The following is a 12,614-nucleotide window of genomic DNA, read 5'->3' as shown; positions in this document are numbered from 1 at the left end:
ATATGGCGACTCCGGTTGACAAAATTGATAAGACAACTGATTAAGCAAGAGGATTAATTAGCATTCCCATAGAAATATGAGAACCTCTCTTGGAAGGTTATGAAATCACCATCTGACATCGAAGCAACTCAAATTACCATATTCCAACAACACAAGGGGTGCGGCTTATAATTAGCCAGAACAAACTCATGAGAAAGATTTCGTCCGATATTTTCATGGACAGGATTGCACGGGCTCGATTTTACAATAGCCATCAAGTGCAAGGTAGTGCACCCGACATACGAAGCGTCCCCGAGTCGTAGCAAGCTACAAGGACTCTTTAAGACACAACGTGTACCGCTGTAAGTCGACCGTGAACAAACGAATCCACTAGATGTCAAACCCCAACCTAACATCATGCATTTGTTGGAAGATTGTCCTATAAGCAACTACTTGAATTCCCACCTATGAATTCCCGAAATGTCTGGTCATGCAATCTGGTACACGGATACAAGGAGTAATAATCACACAACTCCTATACTAACCCGTCACCTGTATCACATCCGTCAACACACGACCAGAATCTCGGACCTTCATCTACAACAGACCCTTGTGATCACAACGAAACAAACTATGGCAGTACTCCCGAACAATCTGCACCAGTACTGGGGACATCGGGGTTATCTCGCCACTACTAGTATTGAAGCAATTACGAACATCCTTCGTTCTGAGATACTAAGAAATCTGAATGATAACGATGTGCTCAAAAATCCCCAGGAGCTCAACTCCCCGGAAGAAAATCAAGTCAGACAGGAGGCACCAAGACAGAACTCCGTCACATCGGCATCATATAGATTCCAAAAATATCCGCGTGATCCTAAAAAAAATTGAGTGGGAAGAGGAGTAGAGTAAATTATTACGTCGAGATTCCTCACCAGAGCATATAAGAGGAGAAAAAAGAATCCTACTCTCCGATATATAACTAGACTCAAAGTAGTTTTTTTCACTAGACTCGACTCGGCCAAGTTCGATCAATCAAGGGGGCTCCTAGGTCGGTCCTTGCTCTGATACCAACTTGTCACGCCCAAGATGCGACCCTATCCTCAATTTGGCACGAAGGCCTCGTCAGGGATAGAAGCGCATCTCGTCGTGTCGCAAGAATGGATATCGTTACAAGTACATGTACTGAAAAGAAGAGATATATATACAGAGTTGGCTTACACTCGCCACAAGCTACATCAGAGTCACATCAGTACATTACATAATCATCAAGAGTAAGAGCAGGGTCCGACTACGGACGAAAACAAACGAGAAAAGAAAGAACGACGTCCAACCTTGCTATCCCAGGCTGCCGGCCTGGAACCCATCCTAGATCAATGACGAAGAAGAAGAAGAAGAAGAAGCAACTCCAAATGAGCAATCAACGCGCTCGCTCAAGTAACCTTTACCTGTACTTGCAACTGGTGTTGTAGTAATCTGTGAGCCATAGGGGACTCAGCAATCTCATTTCCAAAGGTATCAAGACTAGCAAAGCTTAATGGGTGAGGCATGGTTAAGTGGTGAGGTTGCAGCAGCGGCTAAGCATATATTTGGTGGCTAAACTTACGAGTACAAGAAATAAGAGGGGGACGCTCTACGCATAACGGACGTGACTACGAATGATCAAATGAATGATCCTGAACACCTACCTACATCAGACATAACCCCACCGTGTCCTCGATCGGAGAAGGAACTCACGAAAGAGACTGTCACGATTACGCACACAGTTGGCAAGTTTTAATTAAGTTGACTTCAAGTTATCTAGAACCAGTGTTAAACAAAGCTTACAGGTTTCCACATAACCGCGGGCACGGCTTTCCGAAAAGATTTAACCCTCCAGGGGTGCTCCAACTAGTCCATCACAAATTACCACAAGCCGCATAGAAATCCTCAATCACGAAGCTCGCGACCTCGTCGGATTCCCTAGTGGAAAACCTCAACTCTGAGATTACCCAAAGCATCACCGGAATCCCGATGCACAAGATATCTCGTCAAAGGTAAAACTAATCCAGCAAGGCCGCCCGACATGTCGACGATCCCGATAGGAGTCGCGTACCTCGTTCTCAGGACACGACGGATGAGCTAGACGTCGGGATCGCTAAACCTCCGGGTGACCAGAGGGGCGCCGGACATCGCTCAGGTGGGACCAACACTCATGAGGAGCACTGGCCCGGGGGTTGATTAAAATAGTCCGCGGGTGCCGGCGGGTCCCTATGCATTATTATTAGGTTATTAGGCAAATGTAGTACCAAAGTTGGGCCTTGCCAGACCAGCTTTAATCTAAAATGAATTATCAAGGGGGTCCCCATAACAACCCCGATCATGTTAGGAGCGCTCGTTTATGGAACATAGCACCGGTAGCCGGAAACTAAGGGGGGCAAAGGTGGAACAAAACACAAGGCTAGAAAAGGCCGAGCCTTCCACCTTTTACCAAGTATATAGGTGCATTAAATTAAATAGCATTAATATATATGGTGATATGACAAGGAACCCATGTTATCACATGGAAGCAACTGCACCTGCAACTAGCAACGCTAACACAGGGTTATGCAAGCAGTAACATAGCCAATCAGTGGTTTGCTAGGTTGAACAGGTTGAGGGTTTCATGGCATTGTTGAGAGGCTGAAATTTAACATGTGGTAGGCAACGAGACATAATCGATAGAAGCGATAAAACTAGCATGGCAATGATAGTAATGGTATCTAGGGAAATGATCATCTTGCCTGAGATCCCCCTTGGAAGAAGAATGCCTCCGTGAAGCAGACGAACCGACGTAGTCGAACGGGTCCTCACAATCCTGCACGCTGCAGAACTCTATCGAGACGAAGCAAAACGGAAACACATATCAACACACGGAATTCACCACACGATGCACAACACGTATGATGCATGAGTAGCTGAATACATGCAAGTCACGGCATGACAATTCACACAATCAAACACTACACATTAAGTGAAGTTCAATATGCAACGAGTTGCATATTGACGAAACTCCACGTTTATTATTTAGTTCTATACCGTTTAGGTACACGACAATATTAAATGTTGTTAAACATGGCAAGGGGTGAAGCACAAATTAAACTACCAATCTAGGCATTTTAAATGAGGCCGGAAACGACATATAGCATCTCCGAAACGACCCACGTGCTAAATTCTAATTCTGTCCAAATTTGTCCTAATCACATTTTAAGTTTGTTAAACATAAAAACACAGTGGTTCACGTGTTTCTACTCATCGTTCTGGCCCATTTACATATATGGCACATCTCCAACGGAGCTACGGACAAATAGTTACGACCTAAACCGTTTTCAACACGTCGACATGCAAACCGATGGAAACAGCACACTAAACAGTTCTAATTATGCATGAGAGTTGGAAAATATTACTCTACGCAAAATTCTAGTCAAAAACCATATATAACTCACTCCGATCCGGTGCACGGTTAAGAAACTACGAGCGTTTGTAAAACAATGCTTTTTGAAATTAAAGAAAAAATTACACGTGCTAAATAAACCACTACTGGGCCGAATCTATGCAAAAGGCTGCAGCGAGCGGAAGCTTTCGGCCCATGTGCTTGGGTGTGTGGCTGTGCAAAACAAATACAGAACATGGCGAAATATTGGTGCTTGACTGGGTTTCGAACCAGAGACCTACTGGTTGCTAGAGCTGTGGGTTAACCAGATTGCCTACTCCATGTTTGTATGATGAAGGCAGCGCAATAGCAATTGAACAAATGTAACAGGAGTTACCCACCGAGGCCAAAAGGGAAAAAGAAAAGGTGCGGCCATGGGTTCGAGCCCTGCACCTCAAGGATGCAAGCGCGGAGAGCCAACCAGCTGGAATAACTAGGCTTCATGGTAAAACGTGGGTTCTACTCTATATGACATATACCTTGCGCGAATCTGACGAAACTGAAGAAACGAAAACACAGCCTTCTGTTGCCAGGGCGGGGCTGTAGGGAATTCCATGGTGGGATCGGCTTGGGGATGAGGTCTGGAGGCGCGGTAACGGCGGGGCTCGATAGATCAGACACCGGGGGTTCCATTCCCGGCGACGAGGAGGCTTGGGGCGGTGCGGACGCGGAGATCGGGCGGCCAGTTCGGTTCCTGACACAGAGAGAGGAAGCAGAGATGAGGGGGAGATGAGAGAAAGAGAGAGGGAGGAGGAGAACGAGCGCAAGGCAGGGGACCTGCTGATCCACCAGTTCTTCTCGTTGTCGGGCACGTCGGAAATGAGGCGGGGCCGACCTAATCCATCCAGATTCAGACCGGGGTGGCAACCACAAGGCGACGCGGGGCGGTGCCATGGCGAGCAACGAGCATCTCCAGCAGCGGCTCCTGCAGATCGACATAGAGAGAGGTGAGGAGAGAAGGAGAAGGAAGGGAAGGCAAGGAGGAAGAGATACATGACGGACCTCCAGGGTCTCGCGGCCAGCACAAGTGCGGCGGCGCTGCTGGTTCGGCGGCTTGGCTGCATGGGCGGTTGGGCATCCGGGCGCTGGACACAATGCACCACAGTGCTTTGTTCGCCTGGACGCGCCCCTACAGTCCGACATGGGGATCGAAGCTGCGCTGAGCGAGTGGTGGATGTGGCTGGTCGTGGGTTGGTGGGATGAGGAACTCAAGGTGGGTGGCGGCGCGGTGATGGGACAAGATCCCTAGGAATTAGGGCTGGACGTCTCTGTATATAGCTATTGTATTGGGCCAGAGTCTAATAGGACCCTCGGATGTAAATCAGACGGCCGAGAATAACTAGGTTAGGGAATCCAATGGACAAACCGATGATGATTTGCAGTAAAACCGGGTTGATCCGGACCCAACGGTCACGAGCACCCGGTTCGGGTTTCGGACTAGGTTGCGTGTAGGGACGGTGCACTGTGCGGACGGGCTAGGCGGAGATAAGAGGGAAAACGGGCAGCCTGGCAACGAGATTTTAAATACTGGAAAATGTCCGACGATAAACCGAATACGGTGCCGCTACGGACGACCGTTCGGGTACCAGAAGAACTCCGATCGCGACGAAATTCGACAAGCGGCCTAGCTATAACTAATTACGACCGCATGCCAAGTTTCACCCCGATCAGAGAAAGTTTTACGCACACTTTTATAACAGGGTTTTGACGACGCCGCGGGCGCGTGCGTGTGTGAACGGGCTCAGAACGAACAACGACGAGAACCGACAACTAACAACGGATGCAAGTTTGAAAACTGGCGGCAACGAAACGCCGATGCAATGCTGATGATGCGCATGATGCGAAGATGAATGCGACAGACAAACGAACCACACGACGAAAAACGGAATAAAAGGGGAATCTTCTGGAACGTCGGCATCGGGCTGTCACAATGCTCAAGCAAGGCATGGCACGAAAGAGGGCAAGAAACACTACTACAAACAACTAACAACTACTAGCATGGCATCATGGATCACTAGGGAAAGAAGTCACAAAATGGCTTCGCACACACTATTTCAGACTTAGTGAAAATAACACTTCATGGAAGTGCAGTATTCGATCTGAAGCAATATTGACAGCAGCAAAACCTATAGCTACAGGACTCCAAATGGCATGAAAATTCACAGCAATCTAGAGAAATATAAGGGCTACAACTAACTCCATTGGACCAACCTCAAAAGAGCTACAGATCACAAGATGCAATCAAGACAAGACAGCAACAAAATATAACAGATTCCAGACTTAGAAATATTTCAGCTCCTCCAAATCAGCACTATTTCTAGCAACTTGAGAGCAAACAAATCACACCTAAACATGCATTTCTATTGCAACTAAAAATACCAAGGGCTAGACAAAACATCCAAGATCAACTCTCTAGTTGACAACTCCTTCAAACGAAGCACGGAATAAGTCCTACGAATTAAACAAAAGGGCATCACGGCAAAATATCGCGCGAACTAATTTGCTCAAAAGCTAAAACTAATTGCACAGAAAAATAACATATAAAATATGTGGGGTTTGCAACACAAAATAATGCCGCACATAAATGCGAGAAAAATAACCTATACGCGGGAAATAAATTACCGGCAAATCCCTACACGCAAAAATACAAATGATCGCTCTAAAAAATACATGGAATAATAGTTCCTAAAACATGGGCATTTATACTACGGCATCCGAGCAAACCGGACTTGCGCGAAAATTAAATGCGGGACGTATCATATTAAAACAGCACGTTATTCTAGGCATCCGGCATGCTAAACGATGTCAAACAATTATGCAAGTTGGATAATCGTATTCTACGCGAAATTCTACACGAAAACCATATTTAAACCGTCTCGATCCGACTAACGGAATAAAATATACGGTCGTTTGAAAATCGTCTATTTTCCTGGATTTAAATAAAAATCCGAAAATAACCTAATACACTAACGGGCCGAGTTGGGGCGCAAAATAACTAACAACGCCTAGGGCGTAAATAAAGGTGCTGGGGAACTGCTCACGTGAGTGGCCTCGGGCCGGCTCGGTAGAAGGGGATCTGGGCCGAGGTGGCCTGCTGGAGGAGAGGGGAGGCGAGGCGGTGGGCCGGCTCAAGCTGGGCCGGCTCGGCCCACCTAAGCGTGGCTGGAGACGAGCGCTCGCGAGGCGTCGTTCTCCTCGTGCAGGAGGACTGGCGGCGGCCGGGAGACGACGGGACCGGCGACCTCCGGCGAGGCATAGCAGGGGAGGACCGGGACGGGGCGAGGGCGGCTGGATCCGGGGGTGGCCGGCCGGATCTGACGCGGGAGGCTCCGGGGCGGCCGGCGATGCGGACATGGCGGCTGCGGCTCGCTGCAGCTCGGGGCCATGGGTAGCAGGGAGGTCGGGCCGAGGCAGCAGCGGCGCGGAGGAGGGTCTACACGGGGCGGGCAGGGCCCACGGGACCGCCGGCGAGGTGGTGCGGCGCGATCCGGGCCCGGGCGGGCCTCGGATGGGCTCGGCGGGCCCACGGCGGCTGGGGAGAGAGAGGCTGCGGGAGAGAGAGCTAGGGTTAGGTGGGCGGCGCGGTTTCGAGGTGGAGGGGGTTGGCTGCCTAAAATTAAGGAGGAGGTCTATTTATAGACAAATGGGGGGGCTAGGTTAGCCGGAATTTCGTTCCGGATCCAACCGTGCGGTCGGATTCGGACGATTCCAAACGCGGGAACGGTTACGAGGCCGTGTAGAGTGGATATCTGGAGACGAGAGGGAGAAGGGGCGGCGCGGCAACGAATTAAATCACCGACACACGTCCGACGGTAGACCGAAGACGGTGCCGCTACCGACGACCGTTCGGGTACCAGACGAACTCCGATCGCGACGAAATTCGACAGGCGGCCTAGCTATAACAAATCCCGACCGCATGCCAAGTTTCTCCCCGATTAGAGAAAGTTTTCAACACACTTTAAAAACAGGGTTTCGACGGTGCCGCGGGCGCGTGCGTGTGCGGTCGGACTCAGAACGGACAACGACGAGAACCGGCAACTAACAACGGATGCAAGTTTTGAAAACGGGCGGCAACGGAGATGCCGATGCAATGCTGATGATGCGCATGATGCGATGATGATGCGACAAAATAAAATAGACACACGATGAAAACGGAAAGAAAAGGGGAATCTCCTGGACGTCGGCATCGGGCTGTCATAGATGATGAGGGTGGGATTACATTTGCAATCCCACTATGTTGAGAAGATTTTGAGTCGCTTTGGATATTCAGAGTGCAAAATTTCTCAAACACCATATGATCCTAGTGTGCTTATTCGAAAGTTTGAAGGCACAGCTATAGATCAATTGAGATTCTCTCAAATTATCGGTTCGCTTATGTACCTAGCTAGCGCAACGAGGCCTGACATCGCGTTTGCTGTGAGCAAACTTAGCCGGTTTGTTGTAAATCCGGGCGATGTTCATTGGCGTGTTGTTGAAAGAATTATGCGCTACTTGAAAGGTAATGTCAACCACGGGCTTCACTATACGGGATTCCCATCGGTACTTGAAGGGTATAGTGATGCGAATTGGATCTCTGATGCTGATGAGATGAAGGCCACCACTGGGTATATGTTTACTCTTGGGGTGGTGCTGTTTCCTGGAAGTCTTGCAAGCAAACGATCTTAACGAGATCAACAATGGAAGCAGAATTAACAGCATTAGACACATCTGGTGTCGAAGCAGAATTTCTTCGAGATCTTTTGATGGACTTACCTGTGGTTGAGAAGCCGGTTCCGGCTATCCTTATGAACTGCAATAATCAGACGGTTATTGTCAAAGTGAAGAGTTCAAAGGACAATATGAAGTCCAACAAACATATAAGAATGAGATTGAAGTCTGTCAGACGTTTGAGAAACTCCGGAGTGATAGCGTTGGATTACATCCAAACGGCTAAGAATCTGGCAGATCCCTTTACTAAAGGGCTATCACGTGTTGTGATTGATATTGCATCGAGGGAGATGGGTATGAGACCCACATGAGTTGCCATGGTAGTTACCCAACCTATATGATCGGAGATCCCGTGAAGTAGGACCTGGGAAAACAAGCCAGTGGTGAACTGAGGAGAGTAATTTTACTAACCCACTCCGTTGGAGATGCAATACTCTCAGATATTGTATGGTAGGATGACTACTGTCTTAATGTGTTCTAAGGCTTATATGTAAGCAAGATGCTGTCCTACAGAGCGATCTTTGGAGGAACACACCTATATGAGCTTGACTGCTGGTCACAGTCTATGAGATTTGGGTGATCTCTAGTAAACTCATGAATAGGCCAGGAGTGTGACTAATATGCTCCACCCGAGGGGTCACCTTCGGCAGTCTAGTACTAGTAAGACTTGTGGTGAAGCTCCTTTACGCCAAACTGACAATTCAAGGCATAGTCCATTGTTCAATTGTAAAGGGGTGTAGCTACTTGCTCTAGGTGAAGCTCAACCTTAACAGGTCTTCACTGAAATGCTGGTATATTAAAACAGTGATTGGAACGAGAGAACACGATGTGCCCTTGAGATCTGGTGGGGGATTGTTGAAATTGGCAGTGGGCTTTAGGCCCATTAGAGAATTTCAGAAAAATCTCCAAGGGCCCATGTAGGTGGTGGCATGACAAGGTGGTGGGAAGTTTAGTCCCACCCCGCTAGTGTAGGAGAAGTTGGACCCTTTTATAAGGGTCTCTCTTCCACATCCTATTGGAGAGTGAGAAGAGAAGGTGCCCTCGCGCACTCCTCCTCCGCCGCCCGCCTCGCCATGCCACGCCTCGTCACGACGCGACGCGACGCGGGTTGCGGGAATGAGCCGAGCTCATACCTACGCGCTTTTTTTTGCCGGTCAGGAACGGAGAATACGTAACGGACACGACACGATCCGAGACGTCGGATCGTGGGTTGTTACCGACTCGGATGTGGGTTCGGCCCACGTCTCTCCACCCAGCCGCCTTTATAAGCAGGCTATCGCCTACCCTAGCCGTCACGAGAATCAGATCGCATCTGCCTCACGCGTTCGTTCCTTTTGCTGCTGCTGCTGCTGCCTCCGGCGACTCCGTCCCGTTTACCGCGTACACGGTCGACGGGAGAGCAGGCCTCCGAAACCCCGCCTCTCCGATTCCTGTACGGGAGAGGGCGATTAGGTTTTTGGGGAGCGATCACGCGACTGCTCGCCTCCGTCCGTCTGCTTCGTCTACGTCCGCATCGCCCTCGTCATCGCCATGTCTTCACCAAGCGAAGCTGACCGTCTCGTCCGCGAGAAGGTCGAAGCCGAGAAGAAGGCGGCAGAGGATGCTGCCGCCGCCACCGCTGCTGCTACGGCCAATTGGCCGATCGGGGGGTATGATATGTTTATGTCTCTCCTGCTTCTGTCTGCACTAGTAGTATTGCCTATATGCGTAGATGTTTCTGCTATATGCGTAGTACTTGCTAGTATACTCCGTGATCAGTATGTCATGAACCTAGTAAATGCCATGTTAGTAATTATTTCATGGATCAATCTACTCGGAAAATTGCCTATTTACTCAACAATCCAAAAACCTAATTTGTGTAGGAATTTTTCGAGTAATGGTTTTGCTGCTGCACTGAAACCGGATAAGTTTACCGGTACCTTTTTCAAGCGTTGGCAAACGAGAACCACCTTATGGCTCACGGCTATGAACGTGTTCTGGGTAGCCGGTGTCACTCCTACGGAAACTATCACTCCTGAACAGGAGAAGATGTTTAAGGAGGCCACCGTCCTATTCCTTGGAGCAGTCATTAGCGTGATCAGAGATAAGCTGGTTGATGCATATTTACATATGCATGTTGCCAAGGACTTGTGGGAGGCGCTCGAACCTAAATTCGGGGCCACCGATGCTGGGAGTGAGATGTATGTTATGGAGCAGTTCCACGATTACAAGATGGTTGACAACCGTTCTGTATTGGAACAGGCTCATGAGATAATATGCATAGCTAAAGAACTTGAGGTTCTTAAGTGCAATTTGTCGGGCAAGTTTGTCGCGGGCTGTATAATTGCTAAGCTCCCTAATTCCTAGAGAAACTTTGCTACCACTCTGAAACATCAGAGGCGTGAGTTCTCAGTAGAGGACATCATCGGCCATCTGAGTGTTGAGAAGAACTCGAGAGCAAAGGACTCCAATGGAAAAGCGGTGGAAAGCTCTTCTGCTACCAATATGGTACATCAGAGGAACCTCAATTCCCACAAGCCCAAGGGAAAGAATTCTGTCCAACAGAATACCAACTTCAAGAAGAAGGGAAAGAAGCCCTTCAAGAAGAATAAGAAGGGAGATGGCTGCTATACTTGTGGTTCAGAGGAACATTGGGCAAACAAGTGCCCAAACAAGTACAAGAAGCCGGCGCAGGACTCCAAGTCTACCAATATGATTGTGGGCAACAATGAAAGTGGTGCATCTGGGTACGGTAATTTACTTACTGTATTTACAGTTTGTCAGTCCACCGATTGGTGGGTGGACACGGGTGCAAATATTCATGTGTGTGCTGACTTATCATTGTTCTCTTCTTGTCAGGCCACCGGTCGCGGGTCCGTATTGATGGGGAATGGCGCGAGTGCTTCTGTTCTTCGTGTTGGCACGGTCGATCTGAAGTTTACTTCGGGAAGGATCGTGCAGCTCAAGAACGTGCAGCATGTCCCCGCCATCAAGAAGAACCTCGTTAGTGGCTCCCTTCTGTGTAGAGAAGGGTTTAAGTTGGTATTCGAGTCTAATAAAGTAGTAGTTACGAAATATGGACTTTTCTTTGGAAAAGGTTATGAGTGCGGAGGTCTGTTCCGCCTTTCTCTTGCAGATTTTTGTAATAAAGTCGTGAACAATATTCATTCGAGTGTTAATGAATCTGAAGTTTGGCATTCACGTCTTTGTCACATAAGTTTCGGTGTTATGTCGCGGCTAGCAAAACTGAATTTAATCCCAACTTTCACTTTAGCCAAAGGTTCTAAGTGTCATTCGTGTGTGCAAGCAAAGCAACCTCGCAAGCCTCACAAGGCTGCAGAGGAGAGACACTTGGCACCATTAGAACTCATACATTGTTCTATAATTTCAAATATTGTTCCCAATTTATTTTTAAAAATCAACAATAAAACATATTCCTGAATTTAAAATATGTTTCAAATTTTAAAGTAAAAAATGACTATGAAAACTGAAAAAAAAATGTTCAGCCCATACATGAACCTTCCCAAAACAAGGGGGAGAAGGGCACATGAGAAGTCGCGTATATGGATCAGCCCATATATGAGCGAGCTATCCTGAGGGTGTGTGTTTGGTGATCAACACGTAAAGCGGAGGACGCGACAAACGCGCACCATTCCCCGCGTAACCTCTAAATTGGGCCGGGCTAAATAAGCATAGAGAGTGTTACCTACGAGCTTCTCTGTTGTTGTTTTTTCTTTGATTATTTTTTCATTCGTTCAAAATGGTTTTTTTAATCAGCTAGACATATTTTGTAAAAAGTGATGTAATTTAAACCAAAAGGTCTCCGCGTTTTTTATTTTTTGATGATTTTTCATGAAATTTGTAGTTGGGCCGGTCCAAATATGCGTAGCCACGCTTACGGGCGCGAGTTTCATCGGTATCTATCGACCTACGTGGGGAATAGAAAGTTCCCAACACTACATATGCATATTATCAAAGAGAGTTCGATCATGCTGATCGAGCAGTCAAGAATTTGTGTGCACGGAGACGAGCAAACTAGAATGCCCTCAATATTTTTGCTTTGGCATTGTCTCTACAGGAATACCACATGTTAGCCAACGCAGCCTCACCAACCGACGATGCAAACAATGCACACATTATTGCAGCCTCAATCATAACATCACACACAATGCTTGAGTTCAAACTATCATTGTCACTATCAAGACAGATAATCACATGATCAGTATTTGAAATCGTGATTTGACAAAATAAAGTAGGTGAAGTCATAGCATGAAACAGAAGAAGAGAAATTCAGCCATGAATAGTAGTTGAAAGTAAAACTCACAGTAGAATATGAACCTGTAGCTGGATTATCTCTTTTTCGTTCGTTTCTCGGTCAGAATAGAATGTATAAGTGGAATTTTGCAAGATGGAAGGTACATCTTGTGCCAATCTATGTTTCAAAGTAGCTTCTCATAATTTTCTGAATGCTACCATGGCAATAGTGAAAAGGCCAGCC

The sequence above is a fragment of the Hordeum vulgare genome, chromosome 2H (genome assembly GCF_904849725.1).
Source record: "Hordeum vulgare subsp. vulgare chromosome 2H, MorexV3_pseudomolecules_assembly, whole genome shotgun sequence".
NCBI classification, from domain to species: domain Eukaryota; kingdom Viridiplantae; phylum Streptophyta; class Magnoliopsida; order Poales; family Poaceae; genus Hordeum; species Hordeum vulgare.
This window is presented reverse-complemented; position numbering follows the sequence as displayed.